A 21,799-nucleotide genomic window follows, 5' to 3' on the forward strand; every position below is an offset into this window, starting at 1 on the left:
TGTCTGGCAACCCTAACCAAGAGACCAATTAATTATACCATATCCCTTCCATTTGGGAGGGGTAGGGGAGGCAGAGATTGTTTTTACTAGAATCAATATCTATTCTGGATATGATTTGGATTTTCCCCCTCAGAGTGTTTACAGAATGCCTGATTTATCAACAGGTATCACACCCAATTTTGTCTTGGGTTGATACACTCATTTTACAGCAAAGGAAGTATGAGAATAACTATGGGATACACTAGTCTTATATGTTCTCCATCTCCCATGAGCAGCCAGGCTAATAGAATGGCTTATTAAGGTGTTGTCTAAGTTACTAGCTGGATAATAATAATCTGGGGAGTTGAGGCCCTGTCTTGTCAGAATTTGTATATTCATTAAACCCGCCATCTTAGTAGATGCAGAAAAAGTTATTTGACAAAATTTAATCCTTATTCATTATTTTTAACAAGTCTTCACTAACTAAAAACAGAATAAAACTTCTTTAACCTGATAAAAGGTACCTACCAACAATATCTAGATAACATCATTTGAATGATGAAAAAGTAGAAGCGTTCTCTTTTCAGTTGGAAACACTCTAAGAAAGCCTGCTATTCCAACTCCTACTCAACATTGTCTTGGTCCTCTTTAGCACAAGAAGAAAGATCAAATAAGATAAGGGCTGAATGTCAGGGATCCCTGTTGAGGGAGTGTGGTTTCAGTAGAGGGAAGGGGAAGGAAGTGAAATTTTAGTGGGTGGAGGAATGAATGGGTGTGGAGTGTGAGAGTGGAAAGCCAAGGGTGTAGACAACTCTTTCAAGAAATCTGGCTTCGAGAAAGAGGAAAGATATAAGGTAATTCATTCAGGTGGGCGTGAAACTTAGGGAGATTTAAATACTAAGGTAGGAAAGACTAAAATATATTCAAATATAGATAAGAAGGAGCCAGTGGAAGAGGAGAGGTAAAGACAAAAGAAAGGGGGCCCAGTTTTTAGGCTCAGGTCACTGAGAAGGAAGGAAGGAAAGAGGCCCAGGAAGAAGGACATATTGTCTTTCTAATCTTCAACAGTCATAAAAAATCTCTTCCATTTCAATACACAATAATATTTTACTTAATTGGACTCACTAATTTATAATTCAGACTACTTCAGAATTTGGGCTCATTCAAATGGGGGCAGAGCCAATGTTTATCTTTGTGACATGTTTTATTATATTTTAATTGGCTTTATCAATAAAATCAATAGAGAATTTGAGATGGATATGTATCCTACTAAAGAAATCTTAAAAGAAAACCAAAAACTAAAGCATTAAATTTGCCTACTAGCAATGGTGTGCTAATTACAAATTGCTCTTTGGGACCACAGGCATTAAATAGGCTCTTTGGTTAATAACATTTGTTAGCCTGGGGCTATAAAGTAATACAATGGCAGTATTCCAAAAATATTGTATAATTCCTTATTTTAACTTGGAAAGCCTAACACTTTCCTTCTCCCAATTATTCCAAATTAACGAGATTTCACTGTAATGCAGAGCGTGAACCCAGAGAACATTGTCCAATTTGCTGACCAGCACTTGAAAATTTAAGCTGTGTTTCCTTTTTCTTTCTTTTAACCCAAAGCATTTTTCCAGACTCTAATTCAAGCCGAGCTTCTTTCACTCACACCTGGAATAAGTGTTGGTTCCTGCTCTGCACCATTAAGGGGAGGTTGCCTGACAATGTAATGTCCTCCCAGACTCAGGGCCTCTGGATGCAGAAAGCCAATTTACTTCTTGCTGCTTTGTCTTGGGCACCTCACAATGTGCTCTAATGACAGCTCAGCAGTTTTAATAGCCCTTTTTAATGGCTAAAAACAGACCCAGTCTGTCCAAACATAGCCTACTCACCAGCTCTCGTCAAAACAATTCAGTTTTGCTATATGATGATGCAGCAGACCATGGAAACCAGCCACACAGACTCTATTCAAGTCCGAAGCTGGACCCTGGGGCTAAAGCAAGTCAACCCAAGCAATGGTCTTATTCAATACTGTTTTTACTGTCTGTTTCTGAAACAGAGCTTCTGTTTCAGCGGGACAAAGCAGGCTCCATTTGCAAAAGCAACTCAGCACAATTTAAAAAATCATTAGAGGAACTTCTTCCTTGAAGGAGTGAGTGTATCGTTTGTACTTAAACACCTTCGTTTCACAGCATGGAAAAGAAAATCTGAGACTAGCTTGTGGGTAATTTGTTTAATTCTCAAGGCAAAGGATCATTTACCATTTTATTCCTTTCAAGCCAACACACAAGTTAAATATCTGTGTCCTTACTGTAACTTTTTGACTTTTATATCTTTGTCATCAGGTGGCTTTCATCTCAAGTTCTTTATAGTGTCCTGACCTACAAAGGTATGGCAATAAAGGGAATACCAAATGACACTTAAAATAAAAAATAACTAGTTTCTCCAGGCTTCCTCTGGGACGTAATTTTAAAATGTAAATGTATTAATGATCCTTCAGTGAAAAAGTTTCTTCCTTTGCATTTTAAATTTTTTTAAAGGTGTATTTTTAGGCAATATTTAACAAATGCACATTTAATGGTGCTGCCATAAACTGCTTCATTCAACTGTTCTTTTTGTACACATAAAAATTAGAAAATATCGTTTGCTTGATAATTATTACTTATATATCTTGGTCAATGTGTAATTCTAGAGTTTTTATTTCAGAATGAACTGTATATGTGATAAAAAAATATATGGCTACATAGTCAGTGGAACCGTATTTCAAATCGCTGCCTCCTCCATTGGGACTTTGTGTAGTTGTAACAAAGACTTTCAGACCCAGAAAACAGGTGTATGAACTCAGGACCATTCCCATATGGGACCTTCGGGGAGACGATGGAACAATGGTTCAAAGTCTCAGGAAAGGTTGTAGAAGAGACATCCACTAATTTTTAAGAGTACAGTCTTATAACTAACTTAAAGCTGTTCATTCATCTCTAAAATATGGGAATGGTTGTTTTGGTCAGAGAAAAAGAAATGATCCCTTCGGCAGGATTTGTTAATAAATAAAATCTGGAGGAATAGTTAGGCCCTGACATTGGGAAGGTGTGGAGGGTGGGATGGCTAGGATTAAGTTAGTGCTGGAATGGGGCCCAACTCAATGTGATTGCTTAAGGGGGATGAGTCCCAGGAATCAGTGAATGGTGGGCCCTTGACCTCAAGTCCCAGGTTCACGTGACCATGTACTTCCGCAGTCTCCTTGTCGGATCAAGATGCCTGAGACTTGTAGAGACAACTAGTAAAAGGCACAGAATAACTTTGATAACCTAGAGGGGCACAGACCTGCTTCCTTAGAGAAGCAGAGGGAGACAGCCCAGAGCTGATGTGTGCTGTACAGTTCTACCTAGGTATAGAATGGAGATCCCCACAGCTACTAATGCTTGGACTAACACGTCCCTGTAAAGAGATGGGGCTAGTTCAAAGACAAAGATGTGAGAAAGAGTAGCAGATGAATACAGAGGTTAAAGCCGAAATCCTTGCATAGCCTGAGTACACATAGAGAGATTTAGCATGTGGCACAGTCAATGTACCCTCAAAAACCACAGTGACTCCATCTAATGAGGCCTAACTCCCAAGTATGGAGGATTTAACCAGTGTCTAGTAAGCTAGCTTGAGCATATGCACCTGACTTAAAATCTACAAATTCACCCTATTCTCAGTATCTGGGTGTCCGCGGCAGGTCTGCCCTTGCTGGAATCTGAAGAGGTCTAATTTGGATGTGCAAACTCACCGTTTCATACCCAGGCTTGGAATGGCCAGCTTCAAGGAATAAAGATGGAAATATTCTGCTTTTACCTTGTTGCAGTTATGCTTCTGTCTAGTTTAGAAACATCTAGAGGCCAGGGCACTAATACATTAGTTTTTTTGGTGGGTGTGGGCAGTGGAGTGGAGGCAGGTTATTCTGTTTTGTCATGCCATGAGTCTGCTGTCCCATGCTCTGAAAGGGGGACAGTTCCCAGTTTCTCTAGCGTTATAATGCCTCAGGCAATATATCAAGGTCACCTAGAGTCAGTGGCAAAGCAAATCGTTTATAATATCTCTAGTTTGTCCTTGGTGGTGAGTTTTGCTTCAAGCTAGTTCTAAAATTCAAACAAGAATGTCCCAAATTGTGCCTAATAGAGAGAGAGCAAGTGGGTTGGATCTGGAGCACATTTGGTATTTTAGCACCTTTAATGAGGTAGTCAGAGCCTGTCACTCATGTGATTGACTGGCTGCCTTCAATATGCTTACCAAGGCATTTAAGAAGTGCAGTATTTTCTTTTCTCTGTTGCCTATATAACTGACACTAAATATTTAATCACTAACTAGGACTACAGTAGCTGCTTCCTCAGGAGTGATGAATAATGAGCCCCTGTACATTTGTGAACTCCCTGTTGTTGGCTGATTAGGCTGACTTGCATGGAGAAATTGGACACGGATGGCTTATTGCTCATAGTGAAAGAGGAAAATGTAATGCCGAGAACACTGACGTAACTTAAAATGTAAAGGCTGCTTTGTAATTGCCAGGTGATTAATATGGTGGTTTGAATAATTAGGTTCACCTAATTTTTTTTTCAGATTTATTAAAATGTTTTTTAAATCTATTTTGACTTTGCTCTTTTCTATTCCTATGGTATATTCCTATCTCCATAGGTAAGATTTTTTTATTTTTACAAACAGCGAAACTACATCATGAAGAAATTAAATGACTAATCCTTGATTGTACATCAGTAATAGTATAAAGATTAGACTCAGATATTATGATTTATTTTCAAAAGAGGCTCATATCACCAATCTAAGTTGCAATCTCACTGCCCTGCGCTTTCTTATATAAGCAGTGGGACCATAGCAAGTTACCTGTTTTCCTCAAGTTCTAGTTTTCTCATCAGTAAAATGGGGACAATTACACCTCTCTGAAATATGTATTTGTTACCATGACTATAAGTAATGCATGTAAATTGTCTAGCCTGGTTGCTGCACACAATAGGCATTTTATATACAATTCTTTCTTTGTCATTGTTATTATTATTATTATTTGATTGCGTATACTTAGCTGGTGCTTCCAGTACAGTGATAATACAGTTTCTGATTGTATTAGTTTGCTAGGGCTGCCATAAAAAAGTATCACAGACTGGGTAGCTTAAACAACAGATGTTTATTTTCTCACACTTCTGGAGGCTAGAAGTCCGAGATCAAGGTGTTGGCAGGGTTGGTTCCTTCTGAAACCTTGGCTCAGGCCTCTCTCCTTGGCTTGTAGATGGCCATCTTCTCCCTGTGTCTTCACATGGCCTTGCCTCTGCACATGTGTGTCTAAATTTCTTCTTATAAGGACACCAGTCATATTGTATTAGAGACCACCCTAATGACTTAATTACCCATCTCCAAATATGGTCACATTCTGAGGTACTAGGGCTTAGGACCTCAACATATGATTTTTTTTTTTGGAGGGTGGGACACAATTCATCCCATAATACTATCTCTCAACTATAAGTAACATTAATCTGGTTTACTTCATTATCTTTTTGGTACATATTTACTATACAGGGGAAAGGGTGAATAACATATTTTTGTGGAATATGAAAAAGCAGTTGCTACTTTCTCTTTACATGGAAAACCATGTCTGATTCCTAAATAAACGACTTTGTCTTGTGGGGTAACTAAACCTGAATGTTTTTTGGGGGAGGAGGTGATCCCAAGGAGTGTCAGTAAGGAAGTGGAGAAGAGGAGGCAGCCAATTGAGGGAATGTTGATGAGCAGGTTCTGCGGTGGGCAGCTGGAGATCATTCCTACTGGGGCCCTGGGGAGATGGCTTAGAGCATGCCTCAGACTTATCTCACACCAGGGAGGAGGAAGCTGGTTGTTTAGACACAAACTCCTATCTCATTTGTTGAGGGCTGCTTCTAGGCACATGAACACCCCTGGGAATTCTTTCGACCTGCTCTTGACAGGGCTGAGAATAGTCTTGTGGTCACAAGGAGCACCAAGTGATTGCAGTAAAAATGGTGAATGCAGAGGTGATATGGGAGGGGCATTGTCTCAGTATTTTCTCAGGATTAGCTCTGTGTTATGTCTTGGCTTCATGACTGTACTCTTCTTTCTTTTTTTTTTTGGTCTTAGTTGAGTACAACCAGTATATGTCCACTCTTAGTGGTTGATCAGAATAACACAGTTTTAACAGTCAGAGTGCAAAAGTAAAACCTGTTCAATGTAAGGTACACTTACCTATATTGTCCTGAATGGCAATACAGGACCCAAGCCATATTGTGGGGAGAGTAAAATGAAATTAACTGGTTAACCACAGTATAACATAGTAGTTAAGGATACTGGCTTTGAAACCAAACCAACTTAGCTTCAAATTTTAGATTTGATGCTTATGAGCATTGGGAACTTGACTGAGATACTCCCTGAATTTTCTCTTAAGTGAAGGAGAATACTAATAGTTGACTCACTGGATTATGTGAGGATATATGAAGGTCTTGTTACAGTAATTTTCAGGTCATCTATGCTCAACAGAACGGCTATTATTATTATTCATAGGATAATAGCTATAAACAGGAAAATTTAGGGGTTTATCTCCAGTACCTTTCAGTAGCCATGACACATGTGACCAGAGACTTCCCTCCCTTTTTAGTGTCAGAAAACATACTCTCTAGTCTTCTATACCCCAATCATGAGTCATATACTTTCTTCCTTTGTTAAAAAAAACAAACAAACAACACCAAACCTGTGGATACTTGCCTTGTCTACCCAAGAGATTTTGTGAGGCTCAATTGTGTTAAGAAAACTTTTATACTATAAGGTGATGTACGAATATGAGCATTTTTGTAATTCATAGCTGCGGTATGTCAGCCTTTTTCTCTTCTTTCATTTGTCAAATCAGGCTTTACGTATGACATTGAAGTCTTTTCCTTTCTAAGACTGTTTGCCTTCTTTGCCACAGATCCTGAATATATTATACACCTGGTAATCCATTTAAAGAGCAAAAGCACTGTGTTTAAATGTGAGAAAACTGAGTGTTCAAATTTGTCCAGGTAGATAATGTGTAAGTTCAGAGAGTACCCAGTGAATCTGATTTGATGGATCTTAACGTTTCAGTCTAGTTCCTTACATTCATCATCTGTGTTATCTTCCATCTCTGTGGAATCTTACCCTTTTCTCTCTGTGTTCCAGGTGTAACCTCATGATATCAGAAGAAAATTTCACTCTTGCCGACACCTGACTCTAAGCAAATGTTTGTCATTTTGTGAATGCGCCTAGCATTGCTGTAAGAAAACTCGCCACTCCAGGCTGTCGCTGTTTCTTTCTCTCTTTCTTTTTTCTTTCTTGGACACGTTTCCTTCTTGCTTGGATAAAATCGTTGTTCTTTTTGATCCACTTTTATTATACAGCACCTTGGTTCTTGCTGTAACTGTCCTCTCTGACCTACATCTTCCCACAGAATTCAATTTTCCTGTCAGTAAAACCCAAAATTAACCTTTCTAAAACAAACCTTTGTATTTGCTAAATGTAAGCTTTAGGGAAGTTGGGTTGTTATTACATGATATAAACTGGTGAAGGGGTGTTTCTTCACAATGATGAGGTTTATTATTTAAAGAAATGCTATAGAGCTTGAGGTCATACATACCATCATGCTTAATTGACTGAGTACAACCCCCTTTTGTCCTTTCCTGAGACAAATTCTATTCTCTTGCAGCATTCTCAGTTACATTTGCTTCCATCCCATCCCATCCCATGCCACCCCACCCCATCCCATCCCACCTGATTCCTTTCTGATGTGTTAGGCATCAACCCTGAACAAGGCATTTTGCTGGTTAATAAACCACTATAAATAGTCTTTAAGATTTCAAGATGTCGGGTCTGAGGAGGTCATTAATATTAGGATAGCAGGAATTAAAGTTCTAGTTTATTTTTCATGTCAACTGCGTTATTCAAAGATGGCTAGTGTGGGTATGGATTAGGGAGAAATAAAAAAAAAAATTCCTTCTCCGGGATACTTTCCAAGGTTAGCTCAAAGGGCAGTATTTAGTCTCTTTTTCATGAGGTAAAGAGGAAGCATTGGTCGACTTATATAGCTCTTCAATGAGATTTAAATTTTGTTGTAAAAATACAAACAAAGAACAAGGACAATGAATAGAAAACAGTAGTAAATACGTGTGGGCATCATGCCACTCCAGCCAATGACCAGGGCCTGGTAAGCCACACATCCTGCAAGTGTGCTTAGGCCATGGGCTCTGTCTGGATTATTGGCTCGTCGTCTGCTATGATGCTATTAGTCTTGGGGAGCCAAATGTGCTAACAAGTCAGGTGATTTCATTTACGAACTGAGAGAGTGTCACAAATTCTTTTTCTGTTTCATTTCTAAGAAGTGAAGAGAAAAGTGACATCAAATATTTTTAAGTGAATAAATAAAATATTTTAATAAATGAAAGCATAATATTGTAGGAAAAAGGAAAAATAATTTCAAGTTGATTATTGACACTATTTTAATAGAAGAGATTGACACTAAGATCATAATTTGAAAGCCTTCAGGTTTACTGAAAAGATTTAAAAAGCTACTAGACTTAAGACAATTTAATTCAAAGCTCCATTAGGTATTTGTAGAAACAAAGGTATACATTCCATAAACGGAAATGCCCTGCTAACTAAACTTAGCTACTTTGCTTCTGATTTTCCAACTAGCTTTTTGATCACACACAGTTCATTCCACACATAATATATATTACAGATGGAAAAATTTGCCTCATGTTAGTAAGCTTATTTTGAATGACGGTAAAAATTTCCAAGATATGCACAGTTAGGTTTGCAGAGTTTTATACCTCTAAGTTGATTTGTTTGTTTGCTTTGGGTTATCTTTTTACTTTATTAATTTCAAACTTAAATTTGCAAGAATAGTACAAAAACTCTCATATATCCTTTATCAGGATTCATTAATTGTTAACATTTTGTTCCATTTGATTTCCCATATTCTCTCTCTGTATAAATATTACTTTCCTAATCCATTTTGAAAGTTGCAGATATTGCACCTCTCTTTCCGTAAATGCTTCAGTCTTTATTTACTACAAGCAAGGATAATCTCTTATATAACCTCAATAAAATGATCCAAATCAGAAAATTTAACAAAATCTAATGCAGTACTTTTATCCATTCTATGGTATATGTTCAGATTTTGCCAATTATGCAATTAAGGTCCTTTAGAGAATTTTTTCCAGTCTGGGATGTAATTCAAGATAACGCATTGCATTTTGTTGTCGTGTCGCTTTAGTCTACTTTTTGGTCTAGAGCAATTCCCCCGCCTTATTTTGTTCTCCAAGAAACTGACTTTTTTTTTTTTTTTGGGAGGAGGACCAGCCCTCAGCTAACATCCAATGCCAATCCTCCTCTTTTTTGCTGAGGAAGACTGGCACTGGGCTAACATCCATGCCCATCTTCCTCTACTTGATATGGGACACCACCACCGCATGGCTTAACAAGCAGTGCATCGGTGCACACCCGGGATCCGAACCAGCGAACCCCAGGCCGCCGCAGCGGACTGCGTGCACTCAACCGCTTGCGCCACAGGGCTGGCCCAGTAATCCATTATTGCTCTTATTTATTTTGATGCTTAAGGTGTCTAGGCATTATGAAATATTGTGGATATCACAGTTGCTCTAAAACTCAATAATTTATACTTCACTATAAGAAAGTAAGAATAAGGAGTTCTATATCTTTCATTTGCTCCTCCAAATCTGTTTCCACTCTTTTCTACTTGTTCTTGCCCCAGGAGCCCAACCTATGTGTGCTACGCCATAGGTTCTTTTGTTCTGTGTGGTTGTCAGGTGGGTTTGGCTCTCGAGGAGAGCTACCAGGAGGTGGGAGGGAGGAAGGAGAGTGAGATTAGGTATTTATTTATTAAGTGTCATCATTAAAGGGAATTTAACTAAGTATTTTAAAATTTGGATTTCAGGGCATAGAATTCAGGATTGACAGTTATTTTCTCTCAGTTCTTGAAAAATATTATGCTGTCTTCTGGCTTCAACTGCTGCTGGTGAGAATTCTGCTATTAGTGTAAGTTTTGTTCCTTGTAGATTAGGGTAAATTCTTTTATTCTGGTTTTGTTTGAGATATTTTCATTGTCCTTATTGTTCTGCAGTTTCACTCTGATGTGTCTAGGTATAGTTTTCTTTTTTATTTTTCTTGTTTAGGATTCATTCTGCCTCCTAAATTCAATACTCAAATCTTATTATGTCTAAAAAAATTCAGGTATTTTATCTTTCAATATTGTATCTCCCCATTCTCTTAAATGTCTCCTTTTGGAAATCCATTTAGAAATAGTTTGGAATTTATCACACTGTTCTTTATGTCTTTTAACAGCTTTTCCATATTTTGGCCTGATTTCTCTCTGCTTCATTCTAGATAATTTTCTCGCATCTACCTCCAGTTCACTGATTTTCATTTTAGCTTTGTTTAATTCGCTGTTTAATCCATTCACTACATTTTTAAATTTTAAGGATTGTTTTTCTTGTTTAGAATTTCTTTTAAAATGTAACTTGATGGGCCAGCCCCGTGGCATAGCGGTTAAGTGCGCGCGCTCTGCTGCTGGCGGCCCGGGGTCAGAACCCCGGCACGCACCAAAGCACCACTTGTCAAGGCATGCTGTGGTGGCGTCCCATATAAAGTGCAGGAAGATGGGCACAGCTGTTAGCCCAGGGCCAGTCTTCCTCAGCCAAAAAGAGGAGGATTGACGTGGATGTTAGCTCAGGGCTAATCTTCCTCACACACACAAAAAAATAAATAAAAAATAAAATCTAACTTGATTCATGTTAACATTTATTCATACTCTTTTTGTTCATGGTTGCTACCATGGTACTCAATTTTCTATGGGTGTCTGTGCTAGTGTTTGCTTAGCTGCTAATTGCTCATGGTATTATGTCTTATTATATTTTGTAATTTGGGGGATGTGAGTTTATCCTCGGTGGGGATTTTGATGTGGGGAATCCTGTGATTGAAGCCGATCCTTTGATGTGAGGCCTCTGGGGTGATTTTGTGATTGCTTCTTCCAGGATCCCAACATTCTTACCAGCCTGGGACAAATTTTTTCTGTAATTTCTCAGTTTGGAGATTAATGAACGATATGAATAGCATAAATTTGAATTCCAAATTAACAAGAAGTATAGGTCATTATTATGAGTTCTACCTCAGCCTAGATAAGTTTTGCTGATGACTCTCTGGCTGGCAGGAGGTTTGTTCTAGTCTATGCCTTCACTGAGAATCCCATTGCAGAGCCTAATTTAATGTAGAGAAGCCTCAATATTAAATCTCTGCTTTTCCTAGGTCCAAGGTCTTCTCTTCTTGGTGTTTAAACACCCGTGTCTAGGTGAGACCAATAATCCTGCCTAGGGAAACTGCACCCTCCCACGCTCATTGCTCTGATTTCTAATTCACTGACCTATTGTTTTGTTTTGGCCTTTACGGATTTCCTTTCTTTTCTTTGGGAGCTCAGTTAAGCATTTAGAATATTTTTACACAGTTTTTTAGATATACTTCACCTATGATAAATTTACTCATTTAATGCAAACATTTCAATGGGTTTTAATATATTGAGTTTTGCAACTTTCACCATAATCGATTTTAGAATATTGTCATCACCTCAAAAAGAAATCCCATATCATTTAGCAGACTCTCCATTTCTGCCAACTTTCACAGCCCTCAGTCAGTAATCTACCTTCTGTCTCTATAGATTTACCTATTCTGAACATTTATAGATAGAATCATACAATACGTAGTTATTTGTGACTGGCTTCTTTCACTTAGCCTAACATTTTCAAGGTTCATCCATTTGTAGCATGTACCAGTACTTCATTTCTTTTTATTGCCAAGAAATGTTCCATTGTATGGTTATACCACGTTAATTATCCGTTCATTAGTTGATGGATATATAGGTAGTTTTCACATTTTGGCTCTTAGCAATAACACTGTTATGAACTTTCATGTACAAATTTTTGTGTGGATGTAAACTTTCATTTCTTGTGAGTGTATAATTAACCATAGAATTGCTGAGTCTTTTGGTAACTCTATGTTTAAACTTTGAAAAGCTGCCAGACTGTTTTCAAAGGAAGCTGCACCATTTTACATTCCTACCAGCATTTGATGAGGGTTCTAATTTCTTCACATCTTCTCCAATACTTATTGTTGTTTTTCTTTTTGATTAGAGCCATCCTAGTGATTGTGAAGTAGCGTCTCATCGTGTTTTGACTTCATCAAGTTTTGATTTACACTTTCCTGATGGCTAATGATATTGAGCATCTTTTCATGTGCTTCTTGACCATTTATGTATCTTTTTTGGAGAAATATCTCTTTATATCCTTGGCCCATATCTTAATAGGATATTTGTCTTTTTATTATTCAGTTCTAAGAGTTCCTATATATTCTAAGTACAAGTCCCTTATTAAATATATGATTTGCACAAATATTTCCCATTCTGTGGGTTGACTCTTTCTTTCTGTTCTTTGAAACACAAAATTTTTTAATTTGATGATGTCAAATTTACTTACTTTTTCTTTGCTTTTGATGCCATAGCTAAGAAACCTTTACCTGATCTAAGGTCACAAAGATTTATGCCTATGTTTTCTTCTAAGAATTTTATAGATGTAGCTTTTATATTTAAGTACTTGATTCACTTTGAACTAATTTTTGTATATAATATGAGGTGTAGGGGTCCAAATTCATTCTTTTGCATTTGAACATCTAGTCTTTTCCAGCACTATTTGTTAAAAAGACCATTCTTTCCCCTTGGAATGATCTTGGCATCCTTGAGGAAAATCAACTGATCATAAAGGTGAAGGTGTAGTTTTGGACTCTGAATTCAGTTCCATTAATCTACACATTTATCTTTATTCCAGTGCCACACTGTCTTCCAGCTTTATTTCTTTTCAAGGTGGCTTTGATTCAGGTCCCTTGTATTTCTGTATGATTTTTAGATTATATTGTCAGTTGCTGCAAAAGACAAAAAAAGTAGGTGAGATTTTTATTCGAATTGTATTGAACCTGTAGATTAATTAGGAGAATTTTGCCATTTTAAGAATATTGTCTTTCAATCAATGAACATGGAATGTCTTTGCATTTATTTAAATGTTTACTTTCAACATTGTTTTATAGTTTTCAGAGAAAAAGTTTTACACTTCTTTTGTTAAATTCATCCCTTTTTGATACTATTTTAAATGAGATTGTTTTCTTGATAACATTTTTTTGATTATTCACTGCAAGAGTATAGAAATACAAATGATTTTTGTTTAACTTTAAAAATTTTAATTTTTAGTTAATTAAAAATAATTTTTAAAAATTTTGTATTCTGCAAACTTGCTGAATTAAATTTTTAGTAGATTCTTAGGATTTTCTATACACAGTCATGCACCGCATAATGATATTTTGGTCAACAATGGACCACATACATGATGATGGTCCCGTAAGATAAGTACCATATAGCCTAAGTGTGTAGTACGCTATACTATCTAGGTCTGTGTAAGGACGTTCTATGATGTGCACATAACAATGAAATTACCTAACGATGCATTTCTCAGAACGTATCCCCATTGTTAAGTGACGCGTGACTGTACAAGATCTTGTCTGCAAATAGGGATAGACTTAACATTTTTCCTTCCAATCTGTATGTTTTTTATTTTTCCTTCTTGCCTAATTGCCCTGGTTACAATCTCCAATACAATGCCAAGTAGAATGGATGAGATCAGATCTGTTTTTTGTTTCTGATCTGAATGTTCAACTACTTTGCATTCCTGGGATATATCCCTCTTAGTCATGGTGTATAATTACTTTTACATTTTTTTAGATTTTTTTGGCTGATATTTTGGTGAGGATTTTTGCATCTGTATTTATAAGAGTAATTGGTCCATAGTTTTCTTTCCTTGTGATGTCTATGTCTGGTTTGGTAACAGAGTAACACTGGATCACGTCTCAAGTATGACAGACTCTACCTGTTCTGAGACTATGTAAATTTTATTAAATAAAATTTCCTTTATTTGCTGTGTATTTGTTTCCTATTGCACATGTAATAAATTACCACAAACCTGGTGGCTTAGAACAACAGAAACTTATTCTGTTACAGTTCTGGAGGCCAGAAGTCCTAAATGAGTATCACTGGACTGAAATCAAAGTGTCAGCAGAGCTGTGCTCTTTCTGGGGACCCTATGGGAGGATCCATTCCTTGCCTCTTCCAACTTCTGGTGGCTACTGATTTTTCTTGGTTTGTGGCCACATCACTTTAGTCTCTGTGACCAAGTTTATATTATCCTCTCTGCCTTTGTCTTTATCAAATTTTCCTCTGGCTCACTCTTATAAGGACACTTTTGGTTGAATTTAGGGCTCATCTGGATAATCCAGGTTAATCTCTCCATTTTAACATAATCAAATCTGCAAAGACTCTTTTTCCTTATAAGATAACAGTTACAAGTTCCGGAAATTAGGACTTCATATCTTTGAGTGGCCGTTATCCAGCCTACAGCATACTGTGTGCCCTTAGGACAATTTCCAGAGACTTTATATGTTTTTATATTTTTAATAATTTTCACTAGTTATGATCGTCTCTGAAGAATAAGTCTGCAGATCTCCTCACATTGTCATTACAGCAGCATATCAATACATCTTTTTTTTTTTTTCGGTGAGGAAGATGGGCCCTGAACTAACATCTGCCAATCCTCCTCTTTTTGCTGAGGAAGACTGGCCCTGGGCTAACATCCATGCCCATCTTCCTCCATTTTATATGGGATGCCATCACAGCATGGCTTGAGAAGCGGTACATTGGTGCACACCTGGGATACGAACCTGAGAACCCTGGGCTGCCACAGTGGAGCACACGCACTTAACCGCTTGTGCCACTGGGCCGGCCCCTCAATACATCTTTTTAATCTAGCATTTCAAGGTGTTTTCAGCAGAAGAGTTTTCAGTTTATGTTCTCTGTTACATTTGGGAAACTGAAACTCTAAAACCTCAGAGTCATGGAAACCCAAATTGATACAGAAGAGTCTTCAGTTAATGGCAATGAGTCCCAATGGCTATTCATTTATTAATCTACAGATATGTTATTACAACTTCTGGTTGTAAAAATGGATGATAGTTTAGCATGTGCTTCATACAAACGTCCCACAGAAGAAACTTTTAAAAATTGACTTATTCATTTCGTTCTAGGTAGAATTTTATAATGGTATTCGGGGGAAAAAACTATGAAGTTGCCATGATGATCAGAAGTTTGAAATTTTTGGGTTGGAAGAGATCTTATCTTTTGACTCCCCAACATCCATTCTCCTTCAGGTAATTGTACCTTGATTTTCCTTTTGGAAGTGACTCCAGTGTCATTCTCTGTTTATGTGGTGTAGATGGGCCTCTCTCTTTTCTACTCAGAGTTCTAGATGTTGGCACGTGAACCAGACATGCCAATTAGAGTGTACCACCCTTGGCACAGTGATTGACATACGACTTAAATGTGAACAATGAATGTTGTTGTTGTTGGTGGTGGTGGTAGTGTGGTTTGCCCATGTGTTTGTGTGTGTGCACATGTGTGTTTTCCATTGAGATACAAACTTGGGAATTTTGCTGGAACTATATGGGAAGAGATGCTCTTTTTCTTTCATGATTGCTAAGGTAAGAGGATGTAAATATGGAAATTCCAGAGGCCATTTTTGCTATTATTTGAGGAAATCTGTGTGAGAATAAAGTCAACAAGGAAGAAGGTGGACCTAAGAGATTGAGAAGATTGTAGTTAATGCCATTTCATATGATATAGCAATGTCTTATAGCCGCAGAAGTATGCATTTATCATTTACATGAGGCAATACATTTTTCTCCCTTTCCTACCTGCATGTCTCCACACACCCCTTCATCTCTTGCAACTGGGCCAGTTTGAGTTGAACTTCTGTCACTTGCAACTAAAATGTTCCTGGGAAATACGTGCATTGATATTAATTTTCCAAAAGTGTATAAATCATATGTTTCATCCAACTTAGGCATTAGTAATAAAATTACTCATTGGTTACAAGTGGATCCAGCTTCCTCTGACCTCTTGAAACATACCATTTACTAGTTTTACCAGGACCTTTAGAGATTGTTTGGGTTAGGAATTTGAGAAGAGTAGAATGTGATGGTAGGACTATTTAGAGATCATTGATTTTTTTTTTTTTTGACTAGTATTTATTTCTCCCCACATAGAACATCTTCAGATTCATACTCATGCAGGGAAAGCAAGTGCTTCATAAAACTGGGTATTTAGGTAATTCCTAGAAACACTCAATTACAAAGACCCCTCGTCGGCAAGTCTGTTGCCCTCTAACAGTGAAAGCCAAGAATAACCTATGCTGTCTCTTGAGCCTTCATTACCACCAAGAACTCCAAATACATACACCTGAGCGAACAGAGAGACAAGAACTGAGAGCTCCCATGGAACAGTGGACATATTTTTGAAGAAGCTCCAGAGTTTTCTCCTGTGGGGATCACTGGGACAATGAGACAAACTGCAGGCTTAGCCTCTACAATGGAATTATTTTAAGGCGTCTTGATTTTGTATATTGTACTTTCCTGTGCTTCTGAAGCTTTGGGAGCGTGAGTACAGGGAGTGGGCTGTTTGGATTTGCAGAGACTCACACACATCAGTACAAGCCCTTGTTAGGGGACAGCTGGGGAATGGGGCCACGGGAAAGTAAGGTTGGGCCCAGCTGGAATAACTTACTCTCCTCCCCAAAGGAACTATAAGAACTGGGAGGACTCAGGGGAGTCTGGGTGGCTAAAAGCTGTTTGTGAGCAACAGTTCATTTTTGTGAGAGGAAGGAAGGATTTTGCTAAATTAGGAAATGAGAGAAAGAAAAAGACAAAACAACCCTTTTGTAACTTTGATTTTCTTTTTCCAGTGGAATAATTCTTTTCTAGTTTGGTGTAGAATCTTGGATAGAAGCCATTTGTATTTATTGTTCTAGGTTTTCTTTCCTTCTTTCATTTCTGGAAAACCTCCCTGAGACCTCAGTTATTACTTGTTTGTGAGAAATATTTTCTTCTGTTTATTTAGAAAGGACAGGCCACCTGCTTTTCTTACAAATCCCCAACCGAGGCCGCCCTCCCACCACCACACCAGTCCCTCTGTATATCTGCCTGTTGAGATACCTATGCCTCACTTACGGCAAGTAGACTCCTTAGAGGCAGAGGAACAAGAGAAAAAACAAGTTTAAATTGATTCACGAAGGTTTTATTGCTTCGTGAGTTTGAGTTCTGCAGGGACTGTTAAGAGGGACAGTAAAAGAAAAAGTTGAGATTTTAAATAGTGAGATTTAAACCTCAACATAAACACCTTTAAAAAAATAAATGAAAGCTTAGCTTTTATAAGTCAGCAGCAAAGTTTGAGTCTTACCTGCTATAAGATTATAACTTTTCCTTTTGGGGCACACTAGGCCCACAAAAAGCTTTTTAAACAGTGTCTTTAGTTTACATTAATAATCGGTTTAACAAAATATTCCTTCAAAATAGTGTAAAGGTGAACTTCAACCTAACCTATGGTACGTGATTGCCAGTTCCATCAGCTGAGCTTGAAGGAATGAGCTTTTGTTATGGTAGAGTCCATTTTTAATCCCTTCCCCCGGCAATCTTTTCAAACTGCACTATTTTAGGACCTTTCGTTACTTAAAATTATTTCTGAACCCTCTGAATCCTTGATCACTCTCCTCCTTTAATCCATCTTTGGTTCTTTATATCTATCTTTACTCTGTAGCCTAGATCTGGAAATGTAATCTAGAAGGAATCAGACCAACCCTAAGCAGAGAAAGAGAATGGTTTTATGGTTTTTTCTTATTCTAGGAGTTTTCCAGGAATTTGGATCATTATTGCTACCTATAGTGTGATTGCTCTGGCCTTAAATTCTTCCTTTGGCTTAATCCACAAAATTTCTATTATTTTTGTCTTTGGATTATTTATTTTTGTTTTCTAAATACTAGTCACTTGTATTTTCCTATTAGTGCTTTTCTGACAATCTTTCAAATGTGTATATCACTCCTTATACCAAACTTCAACTCTGCCTCTAAGGAAGAAGGAATGAGAAAACATCCCTGAATAGAGATGAAAGATTGACAAGCACTTCCTTCAGACTCTTCAGTTAGCTACTGTCCTACGGGGGATTAGATTCATTTGACAGGAAGAGTCTGTATAAGCAGAATCCGTCCTGCATTTTCCTGCCAGACAAATTGTCATTTAACAATGCTTCCATCACATCATTCTTTTGCTCAAAATCCTACACAGATTCCATTCTGTATCAATGTGCGATTCCTGTCTGACTTTTGAGGCCTTTCCTCACCCAGCAGCACCTGCTACGCAGGCTACCATGTGCCCCCCTCCCGCTACTTGCAACACAGATGCAGTCAGCTGGGTTCTGCTTCCCTCTATCTCTTGCCTTTGTTCAAATCTGGCCCATATGTGGCAAGGGATCCCTTCCTTTATCTCTCTTGCTTGACACTACGATTTTCCCCCCTGGATTTTATTCACTATTCTTTTTAATATTTTATTTTGAAATACTCTTAGACTTTTAAACAAGTTGCAAAAATAGTACACTGAGTTCCTGAGTACCCTTCCCCCAGCTTCTCCTAATGATAACATCTTATGTAACCATAGTACAATGATCCAAACCAGGAAATAAACTAATGTAAAGACATTATTTAAATTTTGCCAATTGTTCCAACTAATGTCTTCTTTTTCCTGGTTCGGAATCCATGGTCCCACATTTCATTTAGTTGTCATGTCTCCTCCAATCTGAGACAATTTCTAATCTCGCAGTTTCTTTTTGTCTTTCACAACCTTAACACTTTTAAAGAGTACTGGCCAACTCTTTTATAGAATGTTTCTCAATTTGAATTTAGCTGATATTTTCTTATTAGATTGATGTTATGCACTTTTGTCAAGAGCACTGCAAAAGTGCAAGTGTGCCTTTCTCAGCATATGACATCAGGAGGTACATGATGTTGATATGTCTTTTTACTAACAATGTTTACTTTGATCACTTACAGTGGTGTCTGCCAGGTTTTTCTACTAGTAAGTTACTGTATTAGTTTCCTAGGGCTACCATAACAAACTACCACAGACTTAAAACCACTGATACATATTCTCTCACAGTTCTGGAGGCTGGAAATCTAAAATCAAAGTTTTCTTAGGGTCATGCTCCCACCAGAGCCTCTAGGGGAGGATCCTTCCTTGCCTATTCCAGATTCTGGCAGCCCTGAACATTTCTTGGCTTTTGGCAGCATAACTCAAATCTCTGCCTTCACAGACACAAGGCATTGTCCCTGTGTCTGTCCGTGTCTTCCTCTTCTTATAAGGACACCAGTTATATCAGGTTAAGGGCCCACCCTACTCCAGTGTGACTTCAGCGTAATTTTACTATTTACATCTGCAACAACTCCAGTCCAGATAAGGCTGAATTCTGGGGTCAGGAAGGACATGAATTTGCGAGAACACTATCCAGTCAGTAGAGTTACTATTTCTCTTTTTGTACCTTAAGTACTTGTGGGGAGTTACTTTGAGATTATGCAAATATCCTGTTTCTCCTTATATTTTGCCCACTAATTTTAGAATTCAAAATGGTTCTTGCCTGCAACCATTACTACTGTGAAAATGATGAATTTCAATTTCTACCAGTACTTCTACATTTATCAATTAGAATTCTACCATAAAAAAATCTATCCATTCTCTCTTATGCATTTATTTTTTTAATTATTTATTTATATTAGCATGGACTCATGGATTCCTATTTTGTTCTATGGGTTACAGTCTATTACTATCATCATTATTTTTTTTTTTCTCAAATTATCCCAGATTTGGTTACTGGGAACTCCTTCAAGTTGGCTCTCATTCTTGAAGTCTTGTTTCGTGCTGATCGATGAAGCTTTCCTTGATGACTCTGCTCCTGATTTTGCAGTCCCTTTCTGAATTCTTATTGTCCTTTGAAGTTAGTATCACATTCTAGCACTTGGTTTTGTATATTTTTTCTTTCACTTAACGATTTTTTTATTCTCTAGTCTCATCTCTCAGAATAGAAATGGTTTCTTATATTTTTTCAATTTTCTCTTTACTTTCAAGATTAAAAATTGAATCTCAGGATTAAGCACATAGTAGGCACTCAGATTATTTCAGCTTGATTGATTAGTCTATTGATTTATGAAATCATGGTTCTATTCACTCAGAATCCAAGATTCTGTAGATCTTTTTAAGGAATGTGAAAACTGAATGTATAACGTTCCTTTCTGAATATAGCAAGTCTCTATTTTCTTCTGGCATAAATTTCTAAGCACCTGGGCTTCTTTGTATTAAAAAGTAAGTACTACTGACAATACTTGCTTGGTTTTAAATTTCCTACTAATTTTAATTAAATACACCAAGCAGATTTTTACCCACATTCCCAAAGCCTTAATTATAAGAACATATCAGTACACAGAAACAATTACTAGTTCCTTCCTGTGACAGGGTGGAGTAAGTGCATCTGGGTAAATGTTTGCTTGAGGATTAAACCAAAAGAGCCAATTCTCATCTAAATTTTTTGAGTAAATGCATTTGTGGATGGCTTTTGCCAGCTTCATTTTCGATTCAATTCGTGAATAGATATATACTAGCAATAACTTCATTAAGAACAGGGGATTGTTTGCAAACCTATTGCATCCCTTCCGTGAAGCTGCTTAAGAAATGAACAGCATTAATCAATATTGCGTATGTTATGAAAAGTCAAGTTAAACCCTAGGTGTGCTTTTTATTGCATTTTTTGAAGACTGAGTTCTCCTTAATTGAGGAGGAAATGTATGCACTGTAAAAATGTAGAACGTTTTGTTTCTTTTAAGTCCATGCCCTCTGCAAAGAAGTAATAGCATCTGGCATCAATAGAATTAAAGAGGATTACTTGTCACGTATGGCCACCCATTTATATACATGGATGCACAGTTTCATGAACTCTTGAACATGGTGCTGACATACTGTGACTTACTAGACAAGACCTGTTTGTGGGCAGGAGATTTTATTTATTCAGCTTTCTATATCTAACCTTATCCTTTTCTATAGAGCTGTTATAAAGTAAGTGTTTAATATGTGACAAACATTACACTAAAAATTATCTGAAAATTCCACTTATAATGATAATTGTTTTCTGAGCAGGAAGGGTGTTGTTGAATGGAAAGGCATTTGTATGTTCAGTGCTTGATGGATTAGGCTATGCCAGTTTAGGAGTCACAGTGGGGAGACCTAAATTGTTCTGCTGAATTTGGTGTTTGACGGGAAATGTGGGAGGGAGGAGGGAGCTATCAATTATAGGATGTAAGACTGAAATCTGCATGGGGGAGAGAAGGGTCAGGAGAGGACCAGTGGAGATAAAAATGAACAAACCAACAGACAAGCCAAAACCCAAACAAACAAGAAATTCAGAGAACAGGAATGCATGATGTGCATTTTGATTTTGCTTGCTTTGAGAATATGACATGCAGCCCCCACCTGATAACAAGCAGCTCTTAGTAAATTCTAAAATACAAACACTCTACCGTCAGAGTTTTGCTCATTTGTTTTATGCAACTGTGAGAACTCACATTTAGGAACAACTGTTTCAGAGGCAGAAGAGACCATGAGAAGGAAAATTTTCTTCTCTTCACTTCCCTGTCATCTTGGCAATAGTCATGAAGTCTAGGGGTGTGGAAATGGGCTATTGAGCCAATCTTACCCAGGTCTTGAGGGATAGGGAGAATATGAACTAGCTGAATGAAGAGTTAGGCATTTTGTCCCTATTTTACATGTAAAAGAACTGAAACTTACAAAA

The 21,799-nt window shown here is 37.5% G+C and overlaps 1 long non-coding RNA gene across 1 annotated transcript in view; it reads left to right on the top strand.

Moving 5' to 3' along the window:
* The window catches only part of LOC131404400 (uncharacterized), a 116,753-nt gene that overhangs the window by 82,824 nt on the left and 12,130 nt on the right, over positions 1–21,799 (top strand). Inside the window, exon 2 of the long non-coding RNA XR_009219788.1 lies at positions 15,169–15,291. This is a non-coding gene — a long non-coding RNA (uncharacterized LOC131404400). The remainder of the gene's footprint in view (positions 1–15,168; positions 15,292–21,799) is intronic.

Source organism: Diceros bicornis, chromosome 1 (genome assembly GCF_020826845.1).
Source record: "Diceros bicornis minor isolate mBicDic1 chromosome 1, mDicBic1.mat.cur, whole genome shotgun sequence".
Classification (NCBI taxonomy): Eukaryota; Metazoa; Chordata; class Mammalia; order Perissodactyla; family Rhinocerotidae; genus Diceros; species Diceros bicornis.